Here is a 22,319-nt window from a genome sequence, read left to right on the forward strand (position 1 = left end):
TTGCGCGGTAATACTACACTGTACCCAAATGAATTCATTTTTTCCCCCACAAATAGAGATTTCTTTTGGTGGTATTTGATCGCCTCTGCAATTTTTATTTTTTGTTAAAAAAAGTAAAAAGTCAGAATTTTTAAAAAAATATATTTTTTTACAATTTTTTTATAAAATTTTAAAACAGGTAATTTTTGTCCGTCATTGATGTACCATGATGAGGCGGTACTGATGGGGGGCAGTGATGGGCACTGATGGGTGGCAGTTATATAGTTACATGGTTAGTAAGTCCATCCAGTTCAACCTGAGTGAGTGTCTACAATTGTCCCTATCCCTGTACATTATACATTGTACACTCACATTGGTCTCTACCCTCAAGGAGCCCACAATCCAAGGTCCCCATACATATACTAGGGCCAATTTTGGACAGAAGCCAATTAACCTACCAGCATATCTTTGGAGTGTGGGAGGAAACCGGTGTACCCAGAGGAAACCCACGCAGGCACAGGGAGAACATGCAAACTCCAGGCAGGTAGTGTCATGGTTGACATTCGAACCAGCAACCCTTTTTAATGCGAGGTGAGAGTGCTAACCACTACACCACTGTGCCGCCCACTAGCGATGGGCAGTGATGGGCACTGATCGGTTACACTGATAGGCAGCACTTCTAGGTGGCACCGATGAGCACCACTGGTGGGCATTGATAGGTTGCTGACAGCTGATCACATGGTAAGGGGACAGGGCCAGAAGTCAAGGATCAATGCTTTGCAGGATCTGGAGCCAGAAGGGATGTCAGCAAAGCAAGTTGTGAACAGGATCGCAGGAGATCGTTTCTGTGATGTTGACCAAGGCGAAGGCAGAGAACCTCTGGACTGGACGGCTGAAGTAGGCAGGACTGATGAGCAGGATATCATCAACAGCTGAGTAACTGTGGAGAATTAGGAGCTGGAAATTAGCCGACAGCTGAGGGGCCAGCTCTGAGAAGGAAGGGCTGAGCTCAGCCCTGACGCTTTAACCTAATTTCTTCTACAATACACTTGGGATTGAGAGGCAGAGTGCAGAGCCAATTATACACAAGCGGCTCAGGACAGACAAGAGACAAGGGGAACAGGGAGCCAGGTACTGGGAGTAGGAAGCAGGTCTCAGGGTCAGGTCCAGGTACAGGAACAAGGATTGGGAACAAGGCTCAGGCTCAGGCTCAGGCATGGAAGAACACTGAAGCATTGAGCTCAAGTCAAGGGTGGGTTTATATACCCCCCCCCCAGCAGTCCACATCAGGTGCAGTCTAATTACTTGTACAGTCCAGCTGCTGGGAGACATCTGTTGGTGGCCACCTGAACTACGCCCTTTGATTCCAGGAACGGTGCCACCAGCAGGTGACCTGAGTAATCACACAGGTCCTGACACACACCCCTGGTGCTAGAGAGTCAGCTGTGTATTTGTTTAAAGGGGACATCAGCTGGTTTCATAAAGAACTCAGTCTGTCTGATTTTGTGTGAAGGGACTTTGCTCTTGTGGCTCTAAAGAAAGGAGTTTGCATTTAACTTGTTTAAACTACAAAGCCAAGTCCACAGTTTGCTGTAAGCAAGGACTATTGTTCCCAAGTTGTACATCATTCTATTTTTGGAGTATCCCACTTATTTTCCCTCAGCCCTATCCATGTTCTCCAAAAATAAAAACAACAAAAACACCCCTAGACTGGTCATTGAGGAAAAGTGTGACTCAGATCATGTGCCTGGCTTGGGGCAATCCACTGGGGAAGGACCTGGGCACATTTCCAGCGGCTCCTTTGGGAGTAAGTGCCTAATTTTTATTGTTTTGCCATCGTTTTTTATATTAATGAAGAGCAACAGCTGGGATTGAAAATGTTTAAAAGGAGAGTGCGGAAGTGAATTTTTATTTTATATGTTTCATTAAATGCACAAGGCCTGTGCACCTTGTTTGGCTTTCTTCCATGACGGTTAAGCCAATACAGCTTCTCGTTGTGCTGTCCTGTGACAGGTGGCCCCTAAGACATGATTACACACACTTTGTATTTTTGAGCAGTTGGTTTGCTTTGAGGAAGCTAATAAAATACAATGTAGCATTGTATTGTATGTGAACCTTTGGATGTGAGTGGACTCACAGACAGGAAAGAGAAGAAAAGAAAAGGAAAGAGCATTTTTGATGTTTATGAGAGCTGCTGTTAGCTGTACACCATTTTTGTCCTTATCATATAACAGCAAATATCCCAACAACCAATACACATGCTACATTTGGGTTGCAGTATTGTACTATGTATACAATTGGTGCTGTTAAGCCCCGTACACACTATCAGATTGTCTGCTGAGTTTTTCCTTCAGATTTACCAAAACCATGTAGTAGAAGGGCCTGCCTGATTGCATACACATTGAAACTCCTAAGGTTTGACCTCATATTATATGGTTTTGGTAAATCTGAAGGAAAAACTCAGCAGACAATCTGATATGTGTGTACGGGGCTTTAGATAAAATTATTGCTTCACTGCTGCTTTACCCCATATTTATGCGTGCCAATTTGGTTAGTTCTAGCCAATTTTTAGAGAGTAAATGTCCCTCTGAGAATGTAAATAAGTGTGTAAGTTCCCAAGTCCCAAATTCAGCTCCCAGGTCTTTCTCGGGCGCTGGTCAATAAGAGCTCATTCTTCTCAGGAAATGTAGCAACCAACACAGGCCCCACCCCAGGCCACAACCCTTTTTACATGTTTCACCCCAATTGGGCTTCTTCGAGAGCAACAAATAAGCCTGATCAGGGTGAACTGTTTCAGAGGGGCATGATCTAAGGTAGGGACTTGGAAGATAGCCACACTGATTTAACTGTAACAGTATGACTTTTATAGAGTGTTGTTTGGCTTTTCAATTTTGCTATGTAAATAAATGCATGTTTGATTTATTTTTTGAGTTTTTAATATATTTTTTGCTCTTGCTACAGTTATTTTTTGGGAGCTTCCAATCAAAAAGCAGCCGTGTGAGTCAAATTGGTTGTTTCTGATCTTTACGAGAAAAAGTACAGAATGCAAATTCTTGTGTCTGTGAACCTGGAAGTTCTGAGGACTAAGGTTCAGTGTCAGAGGAGAAGACAGGGGTCCCCAGTCTTCATACGTAGCATGCAATGGGGAAACATCAGTGGTCTCTATAAAGTGGACCTTCTACCAGCTGGGTACAATGGCACCAGGGGGCCTGTCAGCCTCATTATCACAGTAGTCCGTTCAAGTGAAAAATAATATAATATACACTTATAAGCAATGGCGGCTGCTGTTTTTTCTATTTTGGGGGGGCAGCAAACAAACTCATCAAAGCCCCACAATTATCCCATCTAGGAAGTGGGTGGGCAGCAGCTTCCTTCCTCCTCCTGTGGATCATGGTGGCTTCTGCTGTGCACCTCCTCCTCGACCTCCTAGGCATCCAACATGATCGCCTGTCCTTTCAGCCAATCGGGAAACTGGTATCTGACCCATGCTTCCTGATTGGTGGAGAGGCGATTCAGTATTAGAATAGCGAATATTCATTCACTATTCTAACACACCTGGGGGGGAGGGGCTTCAAGTGCAATACTCTGCATCTGGAACCCACCCTATTTTGAAGCTTATTAGAGCCTCTGGCTTAAAAAAATGGATGGAAAGGGAAGGCGGCGCCTATGTGCCCTTAAAGTGGTTGTAAACTCACCACTTTCGCTCAATGCAATCTACATAGTACTGGCAGTGGCAGCTAATCGCTGCCAATGAAATTCTACTTACTGGTTCTGTTTCTTCAGAATCTGTCCTGCAAACTGTAGTGATGTCACCGGCGCATGCCCAGTCCATCTGTTCTTTCACGGCACGCTATGTGTGCAATTTGTGTATCCTCAGCATGCTGTGTAATTTCTATCCCCTGTAAACGGCACAGCAGGGAAGCATCGCGATATGTCCCCTTCTCTTCAGCTTCCTGGCCCTTCCCTTGTGACTGTCACACAGGGGGAGTGAACAAGGGCATCACAGAGCAGGCAGCTGCCGCTATTTTAATTCTGAGAATCATACAAAAGTTTATTTCTGAATGGAAGTAAAGCAATGTTTTTTCTATGGAAATAAAGCTTAATTTTAGACACGATCGCACATGTGCAAGATTTAGTCAGGGGGACAAAGAAGGGCGGAAACAACATCCACACAAGAGACATAGATCAACAGTAAAGATGGAGCTGCCGATTCCCAGAAGAAGAGATATTTTATTAAAGTCAAAAAAGGTATTTGCAAAGTGGATTTTAATCATGTTTAAAGGTGCAGAGCATGTACACATATAGTAAAACTATAATATAAAAAAAAAAGAGAAAAAAAAAACTGGGTTTACTTCCTCTTTAAATGGACGGGCCGCCCCTGCTTATAGGTTTTTTTTTTTTTGGTTCTTGTTTTTACCAAAGACATGTAGCAGATTAAATTCTTGGCCTAAATTTATAAAGAAATCAAGGGTATAGATCGGCAAATTTGTTGTGCCACATCCTATAAAAACTACAAAGAAGAGGAGGATCCCTATTGGTGGACTTTAGAGGCACATACAACAGTGGAATGGAGTAAAAACTGTATTTTTATTTGTATAAAATATATATACGGAATAACAAAAAATAAGAGAAATATATCACAAAACAGTTTAAAAATAAGACAGCGATGTCTGTGGTACAAAGTTAAACACCCATACAGAGTAAGGTGGACCAAAATACTCGTTACCCTACGCGTTTGGGAGGTATTGTAAACTCCTTCATCAGGGGTAGGTGTAGGGTATAAAACGTAATTATAGCAAGGTACAAAGATGTAAACATGCAGTGTCTTATGGGTTAAAAACAACGAAGTCAGGCGGCCAAAAAGCGTGGCTGTCCAGTGTTCAGGGCTCACATATATGGATAAATATACAATAAATTGAATTTACTAACAAAGGTGGTAATGGGGAGGGGGGCCCTGAAGAACCCCTTTCCCCCACTCCGATAGAAAGGAGAATAACACTGGATGGAAGCGGGGGATACACTGAGGCGACAGTGGCAGAAGACCCTGCAAAGGGGGCCATCAATGGAATAGGCGGGCGGATAGGGATAGCCAAATCTCCAAGATCTAGTAGTAACTGGAGAAAAATGCAGAGAAAAACCACCAGACCATCCGCTCGGCGTCCCACAGCAATCAGCCGTGGAGTGGTGTGATGTCTTACCAAAGACATGTAGCAGATTAAATTCTTGGCCTAAATTTATAAAGAAATTTGACTTTTTTATTGGATATCTTTAATGACAGAAAGTGTTTTTTTTTCCTCAAAATTTTCAGTCTTTTTTTGTTTACATAATAAAAAATAAAATAGTGGTAAGCAAATACCACCAAAAGAAAGCTCTATTTGTGTTAAAACAAAATGATATAAATTACTGCGCAATTGCCAGGTAAAGTAGCACAGTGCTGGATAGCAAAAAATGCCCTGGTCATGAAGGGGGTAAAACCTTCTGGAGGTCAAATGGTTAAACAAAAACATATAGAAAGTATAGACACATGTGGAAATACACAAATGCACAACTGATAAACTCACACATTTATATATGCACCCTGTTACACTACATGGTGAATATAGATAAAACTTCTCATGGTGGGCTCCCCAGTTCCTTATCCAACTCCCAGTTCTCCCCCTTTTCCTCTGGCCAATACAAAGCAAGACAAGAACCAATAGCTTGAATGGCTGCATTGTCTCAGGAAATCACTAAACCAAAAATACCAACGCTCAAAAAACAAATACTATCTACCCACAACCTTTCAAAAATAAATGCTGAATTTGCACTTTTTCTATTGTAACAAACACAGATAACGAATAAACAAAAATAAATGGGATTGCGCTATGGGTAATGTATGTCTATTTGGATAATAAATGGTTTCCCTCCCTTATTAGCAGACAATACGTAGTTTCGTTTGGGCAGGTATCCCTCTCGTTTTATCATTTTGAGGTTAGCGCCACATCTACCTTTACTCTCTTCATTATCCTATTCCAACCAATTTGGCTGGAAATATTGGGTAGAGGCAGCTATTTCTATTATCCAAATAGACATACATTACCCATAGCGCAATCCCATTTATTTTTGTTTATTCGTTATCTGTGTTTGTTACAATAGAAAAAGTGCAAATCATAAAAGGACACAGAAGTCTTCTCTGGAGTCTGAAAGTTTAATCATCATTTTGCAGAGGACGGCTAAGGTGCAGGACATGGAGCTTTATGTACTACAAATGTACTTATTCTTTAAAGGTCATACCGCCCACCCGAATACAGCATCAAAACCCACTGTAGTGCGAAATTACTGTTTCGTTATCTGTGAAGAGAGTAAAAGGTAGATGTGGCGCTAACCTCAAAATGATAAAACCAGAGGGAGCCCCAAAATATATTTAAATAAACAAACTTTATCTAAAACCTAAAATCTCAATTTTATCAGGGTTTATATAATGCTCAGAAATTAATTTATCCTAATTGATTAACGCGCTGTGAGGAATTTTATATGCAAACATAGAGGAAGATTAAAGTGAAAATATATATATTTTTTTTTTAGGTATTAGACCCTCTGTATAGTATTGATCCCACTGGTTTGTGCTAGAGGTTCAGTGTAGCTCGAAGATGTCGGTACAGAAAACCATACTATACATATATGCATCTGTGTACGAAAAAAAAGGACGGACGTACACTCTCTCTCAGGGCTGCAGCGAACGGAGGCTTTTATTGTTGTGAATTTTAAACAGCAATATTGTGAGTAGCTTTTCAACTTAATAAACTGGATGCTTTTAACATACTGCACTATGGATACTCTCTTTTCTCATTTATCATCCGATTAATGTATTCCCGCTGAGGCAAGCAAAATACCCAGATAAGCACCACAAATCGACACAGGGGCTCACACTGTGGAGGCGCTTTCACCCCTGCAGGGGCAGGGGATCTGGTGAGTGCAAATCCATCACTTACACGGAAAACAACGCACCAGGCTTTTTTCTCCAGAGATTTAGAATTTAATCACCTGTGCACTAGTCACCTTATCACTACTTTGGTCTATTATAATTTTATAAATTTTTGCTTTTAAGATTAATAATATTTTTACTTGAGTTTATCATTATCAGGAGTATTATGTATTTTTTTTTTACGCATTTTTAATTTAGTTAGATTTCCTTGTATGTATTTTTTGCCGTAAACTAATCACGTTTATTGGAATTTCAATTGTTTATTTAATTATCCACAGGCCCCTTTTTTTTTTTCGTACACAGATGCATATATGTATAGTATGGTTTTCTGTACTGACACCTTCGAGCTACACTGAAACTCTAGCACAAACCAGTGGGATCAACACTATACAGAGGGTCTAACACCTAAAAAAAAAATTCTTTTCACTTTAATCTTCCTCTATGTTTGCATATAAAATTCCTCACAGATCGTTAACCAATTAGGATAAATTAATTTCTGAGCATTATATAAGCCCTGATAAAATTTAGATTTTAAGTTTTAGATAAAATTTTGTTTATTTAAATATATTTGGGACTAAATGGTTTCCCTCCCTTATTAGCAGACAATACGTAGTTTTGTTTGGGCAGGTCTCCCTCTGGTTTTATAATTTTGAGGTTAGAACCACATCTACCTTTACTCTCTTCACAGATAACGAAACAGTAATTTCGCACTACAGTGGTTTTTGATGCTGTATTCGGGTGGGCGGTATGACCTTTAAAGAATAAGTACACTTGTAGTACATAAAGCTCCATGTCCTGAACCTTAGCTCTCCTCTGCAAAATGATGATTAAACTTTCAGACCCCAGGGGAGACTTCTGTGTCCTTTTATGACACTGCGGTAAAATAGCGCTATTCAGTTCTCAGGCATTCTCAGAGGAGATCGCACTCCTCTGAGTGCCTGTCTATTATGATCTGTAGATCCTTCTCATGTGGAGTTGAAAAGCGAGCTACAAACGGCGGGAACTCCTGGGAGCAGCTCCTCTCATTGTAATCTCACGTTATGTAGCGGGATTACAGTATGAGGAAGTGTAAAATACAAAAGTTGAACACAAATCAGCAGACATTATTCCCCAACATATTAATAAAATAATAAAGTTAAATTCCCCCCTACACAATATATTTATATATTTAAATGTGAATGGTGTATAGTAAATGAATGTAATCCACATATGTAATGCATCTATACACCATTCATATAAATGTAAAATACATTTATAATCATTAAAAAATAATTTTAATAAAGTATACAAGTATACGTATTTATTAAGAAATTAAAATAAAATATATTTCATAATTGATAAACCCCCGTATAACTGTACCAGATCATGCCATGGGTAAACCCATAATTTAAATGTAGGTAGCATAATATATATAAATACATTTTATATATATATATATATATATATATATATATATATATATATATATATATATATATATATAAAGAAACGTTAACAGTTATTTACAATACCTCACATTTTAGAAAATATTTTATTATATTTTTTCATGTGACAACACTGAATAAATGACACTTTGCTACAATGTAAAGTAGTGAGTGTACAGCTTATATAACAGTGAAATTTTGCTGTGCCCTCAAAATAACTCAACACGCAGCTGTTATTGTCTAAACTGCTGAAAACTAAAGTGAGTACACCCCTAATTGAATATATCCAAATTGGGCCCAAAGTGTCAATATATTGTGTGGCCACCATTATTTTCCAGCACTGCCTAAACCCTCTTGGGCATGGAGTTCACCAGAACTTCACAGGTTGCCACTGGAGCCCTCTTCCACTTCTCGTTGACGACATCAAGGAGCTGGGGGATGTTAGAGACCTTGCGCTCCTCCATCTTCTGTTTGTCTATACCCCACAAATGCTCAGTAGGACTTAGTTCTGGAGAAATGCTTGGCCAGTCCATCACCTTTACCCTCAGCTTCTTTAGCAAGGCAGTGGTCATCTTGGAGGTGTGTTTGGGGTTGTTATCATGTTGGAAGGGAGGGGATCATGCTCTGCTTCAGTGTGTCACAGTACATGTTGACATTCATGGTTCCATCAATGAACTGTAGCTCCCCAGTGCTGGCAGCACTCGTGCAGCCCCAGACCATGACACTCCCACCACCATGCTTGACTGTAGGCAAGATACACTTGTCTTTGTACGCCTCACCTGGTTGCCGCCACACGCTTGACACCATCTGAACCAAATAAGTTTATCTTGGTCTCATCAGACCACAGGACATGGTTCCAGTAATCATTGTCCTTAGTCTGCTTGTCTTCAGCAAACTGTGGGCTTTCTTGTGCATCATCTTTAGAAGAGGCTTCTTTCTGGGACGACAGCCATGCAGACCAATTTGATGCAGTGTGTGGTGTATGGTCTGAGCCCTGACAGGCTGACCCCCCACCCCTTCACCCTATTTCCCAAAGACAACCTCTGGACCTGACGCTGAGCACGTGCACTCAACTTCTTTGGTCGACCATAGTGAGGCCTGTTCTGAGTGGAACCTGTCCCGTTAAACCTCTGTATGGTCTTGGCCACTGTGCTGCAGCTCAGTTTACGAGTCTTGGAAATCTTTTTATAGCCTAGGCCATCTTTATGTAGAGAAACAATTCCTTTTTTTCACATCCTCAGAGAGTTCTTTGCCATGGGGTGCCATGTTGAACTTCCAGTGACCAGTATGAGAGAGTGAGAGCGTTAACACACCTGCTCCCCATTCACATCAGAGACCTTGTAACACCAACAAGTCACATGACATTGGGAGGGAAAATTGCTAATTGGGCCCAATTTGGACATTTTCACTTAGGGGTGTATTCACTTTTGTTTCCAGTGGTTTAGACATTAATGGCTGTGTGTTGAGTTATTTTGAGGGAACAGCAAATTTACACTGTTATACAAGCTGTGGACTCGCTACTTTACATTGTAGCAAAGTGTCATTGAATCAGTGTTGTCACATGAAAAGAAGAAAATGTTTCCAAAAATATGCGGGGTGTATTTACTTTTGTGAGATACTGTAAATGGATAGAGAGAGAGGGAAAGAGGCTGGCATCACAATTGTGCAATCACAGATATTGCATATGACGCATTGCTGTGCATATCACATGCAATGTTTGTGCAATGTAAATTTAAATCTTATTGCTTTTGCACCAAAATGGTACAGGGCCCTTTATTTGGTCTGCACTGGAATCGGATCGCATGGGTGTTCACACCCATGCGATCCGATTCCTGTACCATTTCATCGTACGCACTGCGATCTGTGAAATGATCTAGGTGTCATTAACTTTACATTGACACCAGCAGTGGTGCGCAGATGTCAATGCAGGTGCGATGTGGAAACCCGCACAGGAATCACACTGTTCACGCATCGCACAAGCGTGAACCCAGCCAGAGACATGAACATATATATATATATATATATATATATATATATATATATATATATAAAAAATTGATTATATATATATATATATATATATATATATATTGTGAAGTTTGGGGATACTAGCTCCGCGGGATTAAGTGCATAAACCGTTGTCAGGTGAAACCAAAATATATTTATTTATGAATAAATCAAAAATAAAGCTTTTCTCCAGCATAAAAAACTTAAATTAAAGTCCGCTTGTCTTCAGCACAAAATAATACAAAAAGAAAAGCACTTACAGTTCTGTAGAAAGGTCTTCACCAAAAAGAGTCCTTGCAGAGATCTTTTTGCAGCCTCCAAAACAGCAAACAGCAAATATAACAACACAGCCAGACAGCTCCTCAGACAGGTGTTCATCTCCTTCTTCTCCTCACCACACCTCTCTGTCCACTTCCTGTCTTATGGGCTGTCTGTCTTCCTGGAGGCCATTAACCCCCTGTGGGCCAAATCCCTGTGGTCAGGGAGGGAGGCTCTTTCCCACCCAAATGTCACTTTAGAGCCTCCCAAATTCCGGGTCCCAACTATCTCTCTTAAAAATATAGAGAGGACCGCGAATCAGTCTTCTCCCGAAAACTATACCCGGAATCCATCACCCATTTTTGGGTGACCCCCTGAGGCCTACCATGATTCCCTTAAAGGGACCACATCCCGAATATAGGCGCCACATAGTACCCGTCCAGGACCCAACCTTGGCGTCCTGTACATATCCCCCCCCTCTGCCTCAACACGGAGGTGTTGGAGGCACCATTTGACAACATACAGTGGACCCGGGAGAGGGCATCAGCATTCTGATGTAGTCTCCCAGGTCTATGCTCCACCACAAAATTGAACTCCTGGAGATACAGGAACCACCTCGTTACTCTAGCATTCGTGTGTTTACTTTGCCTCATCCAGGTCAGCGGGGCGTGGTCGGATACCAGGCGAAACCTTCTGCCTAGGAGGAAATACCGCAAGGAGTCCAAGGCCCACTTAATGGCAAGACAGTCCCGCTCTACTACCGCGTAGTTTTTCTCCGCTGCCGTCAGCTTTCTACTCAGGAAAACAATGGGGTGCTCTTCCCCGTTGATTACCTGCGACAGGACTGCTCCTAACCCCTCATTTGAAGCGTCTGTCTGTACTACAAAATCCTTATTAAAGTCTGGAGCAACAAGCACCGGATCCTGGCACAATGCCATCTTAAGCTTCTGAAAAGCTTTTTCGGCATCGTTATTCCATTTTATCATCACTGACTTTCTGCCTTTGGTCAGATCAGTCAAGGGAGCCGCAATGGTGGCAAAGTTGGGTATAAACCTCCAGTAGTAGCCAACTATGCCCAAAAACGCTCTGACCTGCTTCTTGGTTAGGGGACGGGGCCAGTCCTGTATGGCTTTCACCTTGCTCGTTTGGGGCTTTACCAACCCTCTACCCACAATGTACCCTAGGTACTTGGCTTCCTCCACCCCAACTGCACATTTTTCTGGGTTTATGGTGAATCCTGCTCTTCTCAGGGAGTCTACGACTGCCTGAACTCGGGGAAGATGTGACTCCCAATCAGGGCTGAAGATGACGATGTCATCCAAATAAACCGAAGCGTACCGATGATGTGGACGCAAAGTTTTGTCCATGGCCCTTTGGAACGTAGCGGGGGCAGAGTGTAAACCAAAAGGCATTTGTTTGTACTGGAAGTGGCCTTCCGGGGTAGAGAAGGCCATTTTCTCCCTAGCTTCCTTAGTCAGGGGAATCTGCCAGTACCCTTTTGTGAGGTCCAGCGTGGTAATATACCTGGCAGGCCCCAACCTCTCAATGAGCTCATCTACCCGTGGCATGGGATAAGCATCAAACTTGGAGATTTCATTCAGTTTTCTAAAATCATTACAGAAGCGAAGAGTGCCGTTGGGTTTGGGTACCAACACGATTGGACTCGACCACTCGCTCTGCGATTCCTCAATGACATCAAGCTCGAGCATTCTTTTCACCTCTTCAGACACTGCCACTCTATGAGCTTCTGGGATACGGTAAGGCTTTAACCGCACTTTTACCTTGGGGTCAGTTACAATGTCGTGCTCAATGACATTGGTGAGTCCTGGCAACCCTGAAAACATGTCCCTATTTCTTTGAAGAAATTCCTTTGCTTGCTGGGTTTGGGGTCTAGTTAAGGTAGCAGCCACCTGCACCAGGTCGATCCCTGCATGGTCTCCTGACTGTACCGCTACCACCGCGGATACCTGGTCTCTGTCTCTCCAGGGTTTCAACAAATTCACGTGGTAGATCTGGTATGGTTTCCTTTTCCCTGGCTGGTGTACCTTGTAGTTTACCTCCCCCACTTTTTCCACTATCTCAAATGGACCTTGCCACTTGGCCAAGAACTTGCTCTCCACTGTGGGTATTAGGACAGCCACCCGGTCTCCTACTTGAAACTGTCTGACTTTCGCAGACCGGTTATACACCCTTCTTTGGGCTTCCTGAGCCCTCTGCATGTGCTCCCTCACCAGCCGCATCACCTTAGCCACCCTCTCTCGCATTTGAGAGATATGCTCTACTATGGTTTTGTGTGGGGAGGACTCACTTTCCCACGTTTCTTTTACCAGATCCAGCAACCCCCGAGGCCGTCGCCCATACACTAGCTCAAATGGGGAGAAGCCCGTGGATGCTTGTGGAACCTCCCGGATGGCAAACAAAAGGGCAGGGAGTAACATATCCCAATCCTTCCCGTCCTTCTGGACGACTCTTTTGAGCATGGTCTTCAAAGTTCAATTAAACCTCTCCACTAGGCCATCAGTCTGCGGGTGATAGACGGACGTCCGTAACTGCTTAATTTGGAACAGTTTGCACAGGTCCGCCATCACCTTTGACATAAAAAGGGTGCCCTGGTCTGTTAATATCTCTTTAGGAAAACCAGTTCACGAAAACATCTGAAATAGTTCTCGGGCAATGGCTTTAGAGGAAGTTTTCCTCAAAGGAACTGCTTCTGGCTACCTGGTTGCATAGTCTAGGATGACTAATATATACTGGTGCCCTCTTGCCGATTTTACCAGGGGTCCCACGAGATCCATAGCGTTCCGTTCGAATGGAACCTCAATAATTGGCAAGGGTACCAGAGGGCTTCTATAGTGGGGCACTGGGGCAGTTAACTGGCAAACGGGACAAGATGCACAATATCTTTTAACCTCAACTTTCACCCCTGGCCAGTAAAACCAGTCAGTTATCCTGGCCTCGGTTTTCTCTGCCCCCAAGTGTCCTCCCAGTGCGTCGTTGTGGGCTAGATTGAGTAGCATCTGCCTATACGGTTGGGGAACCAGCAACTGCTCTATAGTTTCCCCACGGCTTTCAGCCACTCGATAAAGCAAGTCCCCCTTTAAGGCAAAATGAGGAAACCTCTGGTCTGCTCCTGGCATTTGTGAGACCCCATCCACAACAGAAACCTGCTCTCGGGCATTGACCAAGGTAGGATCCCGCAGCTGGGCGGTGCCAAACGCACCCCTGGGTACATCTAGATCTGGGTGTACTGGCCTTGAGGATGTTTCCCCTTCACTTTCCTCAACCGGGGACTGCAATGGGGAGAGGTCCTCGTCATCCTCCCCCAGCATAACCTGTAATGGGAAGTCTTCACCCCCCTCAGAGTTTAACTCGGTTTTGCAACCTGAAACAGACACATCCTTCAACTTAATATTCTCTACAGTATCTTTATCAATAATAGGTATCTCTGTATCAGTGGGGTGGGTTGTGGGGGTTTCAGGCCCATGTTCCTCAGACTCCCCTGGCTGTCCTGGTAGCCCCATCTGTACCTGGCTCCACAGTTCGAAAAATAGTGGACAGTCCCGCCCCACTATAATGTCATGTATTAGACTTCTCACTACCCCGACCTCTTGGGTCACTGAGATATGGCCATAGGACAGTCACTGAAACCATGGGGTATTCCTTGGTGTCCCCATGGATGCACACTACCCGTAGGGTTTTCCTTACAGGGCCAAGTCTCCCAATCACCCTGGCATGTACCAATGTTACCATGCTACCAGAGTCCAGTAGCGCCCTGGCAGGAAGTTGGTTCACCCACACTTCACACTCGAACTGTCCTGCGATTGGATCCAGGTGAGTGGTGCAGACTCTTTGCACGTAGAAGGAGCTTCTCCGACCAATTCCGCAGTCCATAGGCTCCTCCTGAAGTGGGCATTGCGCCCGGGTATGTCCCCAGGACCGACATCGCCAACACTGTAGCTCTCCTGTTCTTGGGACAGGAACCACCCTTCGAGGTTCTGTAGCAGATGATACGGTTCTGCGGATCCCAGCGTCTGGCAGGGCTTCTCTCCTAGGCGCTATGGCTGGTCTGGTTGCCCTTGGTGTGGGTTCCCTACGCCTGGCAGGCCCAAGCAGGTCCTCCACCATGGTGTACCTTTACACCAACTCCACCAGCTGGTCAGCGGTTGCGGGGTCTCCATGGCTTACCCAGCGCTGTAGGTCATCTGCCAGGGACCACAGGTACCAGTCCATTACTATTCGTTCCACCAACTGTGGGCCTGACAGTTTTTCTGGCTGCAGCCATTTTTTAACCATCTGAACCAGTTCATGCATTTGCAACCTGGGTGGTCGGTCAGGCTTGTACCGCCAGCGATGCACTCTCTGAGCCCGGACAGCTGTGGTCACTCCTAGGCGGGCCAGGATCTCTGCCTTCAGACGTTCATAGTCGCTGATATGTTCTGCTGGGAGGTCAAAATAGGCCTTTTGCGGGTCACCGGTGAGGAAAGGGGAGATAATACCGGCCCATTGGTCACGGGGCCACCCCTCTCTCTCCGCTATCCTCTCAAAGGTGGTGAGAAAGGCCTCTACATCATTGCTGGGCATTAATTTTTGTAAAAAATGGCTGGCCCTCACAGACACCTGGTTGCCAGCGGCAACAGCCACTTGTTCACGTCCCTGAGCCAGCCGCTGTACTGCCTCCTGCAAGGCAGCCACCTGTGCTTGAGTGGACTCCTGCTGAGCAGTAAACTGGGCGGCTAGCAGCCGTGTGCTTTCCTGCTGCTGAGCCATCGCTTCCTCATGGCGACGGTTTGCGTCTGCTAAAGCTTGCTGCTGTGTCACGGTAGCTTGCTGCTGGGTCACGGTGGCTTGTGCTAAAGCCCTGATGACCTCCTCCATGTCTTTGCCTGCTGCTTGCAGCGTCTGGGCTGGCTTCACCCAATACATGCAATTTGTAAACAGTCTCTTTTAAATGTCAGTTTTTAAACGTTTTTTGCGGCTGCAAATGCACTTTTGCCCGCATTCTCCACCAGTTGTGAAGTTTGGGGATACTAGCTCCGCGGGATTAAGTGCATAAACCGTTGTCAGGTGAAACCAAAATATATTTATTTATGAATAAATCAAAAATAAAGCTTTTCTCCAGCATAAAAAACGTAAATTAAAGTCCGCTTGTCTTCAGCACAAAATAATACAAAAAGAAAAGCACCTACAGTTCTGTAGAAAGGTCTTCACCAAAAAGAGTCCTTGCAGAGATCTTTTTGCAGCCTCCAAAACAGCAAACAGCAAATATAACAACACAGCCAGACAGCTCCTCAGACAGGTGTTCATCTCCTTCTTCTCCTCACCACACCTCTCTGTCCACTTCCTGTCTTATGGGCTGGCTGTCTTCCTGGAGGCCGTTAACCCCCCTGTGGGCCAAATCCCTGTGGTCAGGGAGGGAGGCTCTTTCCCACCCAAATGTCACTTTAGAGCCTCCCAAATTCCGGGTCCCAACTATCTCTCTTAAAAATATAGAGAGGACCGCGAATCAGTCTTCTCCCGAAAACTATACCCGGAATCCATCACCCATTTTTGGGTGACCCCCTGAGGCCTACCATGATTCCCTTAAAGGGACCACATCCTGAATATAGGCGCCACATAGTACCCGTCCAGGACCCAACCTTGGCGTCCTGTACAATATATATATATATATATATATATATATATATATATATATATATATATATATCTCTATCTATCTATCTCTAGCTCTATCTATCTATCTCTATCTATCTATCTATCTATCTATCTCTATCTATCTATCTATCTATCTATCTATCTATCTATCTATCTATCTATCTCTCTCTATCTATCTATCTCTATCTATCTATCTCTCTCTATCTATCTATCTCTATCTATCTATCTATCTATCTATCTATCTATCTATCTATCTATCTATCTATCTATCTATCTCTATCTATCTATCTCTATCTTTCTATCTCTATCTCTATCTATCTATCTATCTATCTATCTCTATCTATCTATCTATCTATCTATCTATCTATCTATCTATCTATCTATCTATCTATCTATCTATCTCTATCTCTCTCTCTCTATCTATCTCTATCTATCTATCTCTATCTGTATATCTCTATCTGTATATCTCTGTATATCTTTATCTATCTCTATCGATAGATATATATGTATATAGATAGATAAAAAAATTATATATATATATATATATATATATATATATATATATATATATATATATATATATATATATATATATATATATATATATATATACACATTGAAATAAACACACAAACACATATAAATGCTTTTTTCGGCTGAATCCGGCCCTGAAACAGACCAGAAGACACACAGGACTCCTGTGCAAATTGCAGCCACTGCGGATATATATGAACCGTCACCATTGAGAGCCAGTCACAATCTCCTGACATGGGAACTGGATGCCAGGAAACCTGCATCCAATTCGCAATAGTTTGAACCCAGCCTAAACTTTTACAAACATTGCATTCTGAACACACTGTAAAATAACTTTAATGAGCCCTCATTCATCTCTGTAGCTATAGGCATTGTGGAGAATTTCATATTGAAACCTCAGTCACTAAAATCAGCTCAACTTTTATGAAGCAGGGATATAATGATGTATTAATTCAATGAATGCGAAGTACAATGTAAATCTATGGACAATGTATTCACTAGTATTGGATGCCATCTAGTGACCAAAAACTGGAACTGGACCTTAGCTATTTTTCTTTTCTATGGTGTTGAAAGATAACAGGAAGTGACTGTGTTTACTTTGGTCATTTTGACCTTATCTACCCAGGAGTCTGTGTGACCTACCCATGAACACGTTGATATTCAGTGCATACTGGTAGGGTATAAAAGGGACTGCAGCGGCCATTTTAGGTCTCTTGGATCCACGTTGCCTGTCTGTGCAGAACTGTGTGTAAGGTTCTCGGACGCATCGGTAGATGGTCACCGCGGAGTGCAAACCGGACTGTTTGCTGGGTGACTTGATGGAACCAAGAGCTGGTGATTAGACAGATGGGGATTGGAGACGCTTGTTGGAGCAGCAGAGAGCCGGATCCAGTCGGTGGAGTGACACGGAACATCTGGCCTAGTCAGCGGAAGCAAGCTGCAGCTGTAGGATTCAAGCCATCACTCAGAACTCTGATCCGATTGGTGAGTGGGTTGCGGCCCACCGTTTAATTTATTACACGTACTTAAACTTACTAATAGGCCTTGCTGGAACCTGTTGTCTCACAGAAGTGCAACTGAGCATCTGACACTTAGTAGGCCCAAGGCCCGTTACAGTTTCTGGAGTTACACCTGGAGTGTTCTAAGTTAACTTTCTCTACTTACCCCTTTGGATTACAATTATTTGAGAAACGATTTAAGCTAGCGAAGAAAGAAGGTAAAGGAGGAAATACATTAAGTGAGGCCTCACGTTAGACATTAAATAAGGGGAGCTCCCAGGTCTAGATAGCAACATACCTGCATGCTGTTTATTGTATTTGACTGTTGATTTATGCTGTGCTGACGTTCTACGTTGGAACGACGGTGCAAACTCTGTAACCACCTATTTGCTATATTTTCAGTAAAAGTATTCCTGTTTAAAAGTACAAGTGTGTGGTTTACTGTCTTTCCCCACCAGGTGGAGCCAGAAGATCCTGAGTGATAGACACAGGTACATTATGTTGTTTACACTGTATTGTATTATTATTGCACCACAGCTGTGCCAAGGGGACAGAGTCATTCAGAAGGGGTGTTTCTCAGTAGATTGCAGGCCCAATTTAAACCAGCAGCTTCTTTGGGGGTCAGTGCTACATTACATTCTCTTGCAGCAAAGTCATGGCATCCTGCCAGCCTTCTAATATAAACCAACACCAGATGTTTCTAAGCACGTGGAAGATGTCAGAAACTTGACTTCAGACTCTTCAGACTTTCTGGCTGCATGTTTCTTCACAGTACAGTACATGTAGCTAGAGAGGTGAGTGAGGGCTTGTTTTAAAGCTGTTTTAAATTTGTAAAAACTTTGCTGTCCATAGTCAGAACAAAGGTGCACTTTAAGCACACCCTCTTAGCCCTTGTACACTCGGTCGGAGATTCCAACGGAATGTGTCCGATCGGACCGATTTGTCGGATATTTCGACTGTGTGTGGTCTACATCGGACTGTTTCCATCGGAGTATCTGACGGACGAAGTTTTCCAACTTGTTGGTAAAATTTTCCGACAAAATGCTCCGATCGGACATACTCCGATCATGTGTAGAGAATTCCGATCGGACAAAGTGCCACGCATGCTCAGATCAAATTCTTACACCAAAGCTATTGGCTACTAGCCTGAACATAGTCCTGTTGTAACTAAATAACATCATCGCGTCAGATTTTCCGACAACTTTGTCCGACCGTGTGTATGCAACAGTCTCGGACAAAATCCTTCGGACAAAATCCGACAGATTTGGTTGTCGGAATCTCCGACCGTGTGTACAAGGGCTTAGGATAGGTGTGCACTACAAAACCTGACCAACCAGCAGATGACAAAAACTCAAGGCTGAGGTACATATATGGGGGTTATTTACGAAAGGCAAATTAATTTTGCACTACAAGTGCAAAGTGCAGTCGCTGTGGATACGAGGGGGACATGCAAGGAAAATAAAAAACAACATTTTAGCTTGCACATGATTGGATGATAAAATCAGCAGAGCTTGCCCTCATTTCAGATCTACCCCTCAGATTTACAGCGACTGCACTTCCAAGTGCACTTTCAGTACAATTTCAAGTGGACTTTGCACTTGTAGTTTGCACATGTAGTGCAAAGTGGATTTGCCTTTCGTAAATAACCCCCATGGTGTTGGTTGTTCATTTGGATAGGCTCCTGAGGAAAGGGCACATCTTGCCTGAAACTACATGAAGTGTACTTACAGTGGTTATAGAAAAGAATCACCCCCTTTAAACTAATCACATTTAGTTGCTTTGCAGTCGGAAATGTAGACAGGCAACGTTTTTTGTTTTATCCAGCTGTATTTACTAGGGGTGCACCGAATGGAAATTTGAGTACCGAAACCAAAAATGCAGGATGCACTTTGCCGGAAACTGAAACCGAAAATTACAGTTTTAAAAAAATGTATATTATGAGACACTTGCATCTTAGTGGTATGTGGCAATATGAGTAGCTGCTGTCCAGTATTGTCCCCACTTTGGGGCAAGATATATCGAAACAAAAAATAGACAGCGCCTTCTCCACCTTAATGCTACTCATCAATGTGACTATGCCCTTATTCAGATCCTATGGATCGCTATATCTTAGGATGTATACTAATAGGGGAATTTATGGCTGTAAAAACAATATGATAATAAAGTGCATACATATATCTAAGTGAACCAAATCCAGAAATGAATACTACTTCTTTAAAATCAAATTAAAGTGGATGTCTGCCAATATTTTTTTTTAAGTCAGTAGCTACAAATACAAAATAAGGACACTTACCTGTCCAGGGCTCCTGCCATGTCGGTACCCGAGGCCGAACCATCCCTCGGATGTAGGGTTGCCACTTTTTCTTCAAGCCAAACCCGAACACTTTAGCAAAAATATAGCTTTTATACACTATAACAGTGGTCTCAAACCTTCCGGCCCTTTGCTTGCCTTTATCGGGCCCTTGAGTCATTATTCCTACCATTGACACCAACAATGGTCAGTATTCCTTCCACTGACATCAACGATTGGGCCTCATTTCTTCTAACGACAACAAAAATTGGGCACACTTCCTCCCATGGACACCAACTGTTTCTTCACCTAACACCAAAGATCGGGCAGTGTTTACTCCCACTGGGCACAGTCCGGCCACCCTAAAGTCTGAAGGACAGTAAACTGGCCCTTTCTTTCGAATGTTTGGAGACCCCTGATCTATAAGATTGTAACAGGCCTGGGACACCTTTGGGCACGCCAAAGAGAATAGTAATGTGGCGTGCACAGTGCCCCATCATCCTCCTATCAGGCCCTGTTCTAAGCCACATTCCTGTCTGAATATTGCATCCGGGTTTCAGGTGGACTGAAACCCGAACACATGATTCAAAACCCGAACTGTCCGGGTGAATCCCGAACAGGTGGCAACCCTACTCGGATGCTGCTGCCGCCATCTTCGGTAAGGGAATCAGGAAGTGAAGCCTTGCGGCTTCACTTCCTGGTTCCCTACTGCGCATGTGTGAGTCCCCGTAGTCTCCCAGCAGACAGTGGGGGGGGGGGGGGGGTTGGGAAGTGGCGTAGGTCACTGCGATCACCGCAGTGATCTATGCCCAGAAGTGGGTGCAAATACCTGTATTATACGGGTATCTGCACCCCCAAAATGTGACATTTTTGTGTGGACCCCCGCTTTAAAGTGACAATATTTAAAGCTTAACTCCACCTTTGGGATTATAACAACCTTTGTTGCAGATTCCTACCTTTTGTTATTCTGAGAGAGTCAGCTTAAGCTGATGTCTCCCACACAAGCAGGGCCGTTTTTCATATGGTGACGCCAGTTCTGTCATATAGACAGTTTTAATCATTTATTAGTTTATTAGCATACCAACTTTGTGGGAACAGTTTGGGGATGACCCCTTCCTGTTCCAAAATGACTGCACACCAGTGCACAAAGCAAGGTCCGTAAAGACATGGATGAGTGAGTTTGGGGGGGGGGGGGAAACTTGACTGGCCTGCACAGAGTCCTGACCTAAACCTGATAGAACACCTTTGGGATGAATTAGAGCAGAGACTGCGAGCCAGGCCCTCTCATCCATATTAGTGCCTGACCTCACAAATGTGCTTCTGGAAGAATGGTCAAACATTCCCATAGACACACTCCTAAACCTTGTGGAACCCTTCCCAGAAGAGTTGAAGCTGTTATAGCTGCAAAGGGTGGGCCAACTCACTATGGAACCCTTCTTGACTAAGACAGGCATGCCATTAACATTCTAATGCATGTAAAGGCAGGTGTCCCAATACTTTTGATAATATAGTGTACGTATCTGATATGTCATGCACAGTTTTTTGTGATTATGTCCTTTTGAGATTGCACAGTGTACTTTACATTTTAATGACTACAGTGATTTTTTCACACAACATCACCATAACACATTTGAATATTGATTGAGGATCACTGAAAGGGTTAGTGCTGTACTTTTTTATTTTTATAATGAAATATAATTATATATTATACTATATTATAAAATATATATATATATATATATATATATATATATATTCTACGTATATTTTATTATGCTGGGCACCGTTAATGTGAGCCCTGCTCTTCTTCATCCCATTTTTAGCAGGGCAATGCATGTAGGTTTATAGCGCTCTTTGCAGAACCCTAAAGTAAAGCCTCATACACACGATTGGACTTTGTACAAACTTTCTTGTGGAGGGCGTTGGCCGAGAACTTGTATTGCATACACACGGCAGGACTTTTTCAGCCAACTTTCACCAAATTTTTTTTCTGCTTTTTACTGCCACCTTTGGTCAACTTCTGTATTGTCTGATCTTTTGCATTGGTTCTGAGCATGCGTGTTTGTACTTTGTACAAAAGTCCGATGGTTTTCTGTACACACGATCAGACTTTGCTCCATCTGACTTTTGTTGCCAGAAAGTTTGTCCATTCCCACAGCCAACAAAAAAAAGTTTGTCCGATGGAGTGTAAACACGGTCGGATGTTGCCTTAA

The sequence above is a fragment of the Lithobates pipiens genome, unplaced genomic scaffold, assembly GCF_037356315.1.
Source record: "Lithobates pipiens isolate NorthernLeopardFrog02 unplaced genomic scaffold, aLitPip1_a1.2 Scaffold_23, whole genome shotgun sequence".
Classification (NCBI taxonomy): domain Eukaryota; kingdom Metazoa; phylum Chordata; class Amphibia; order Anura; family Ranidae; genus Lithobates; species Lithobates pipiens.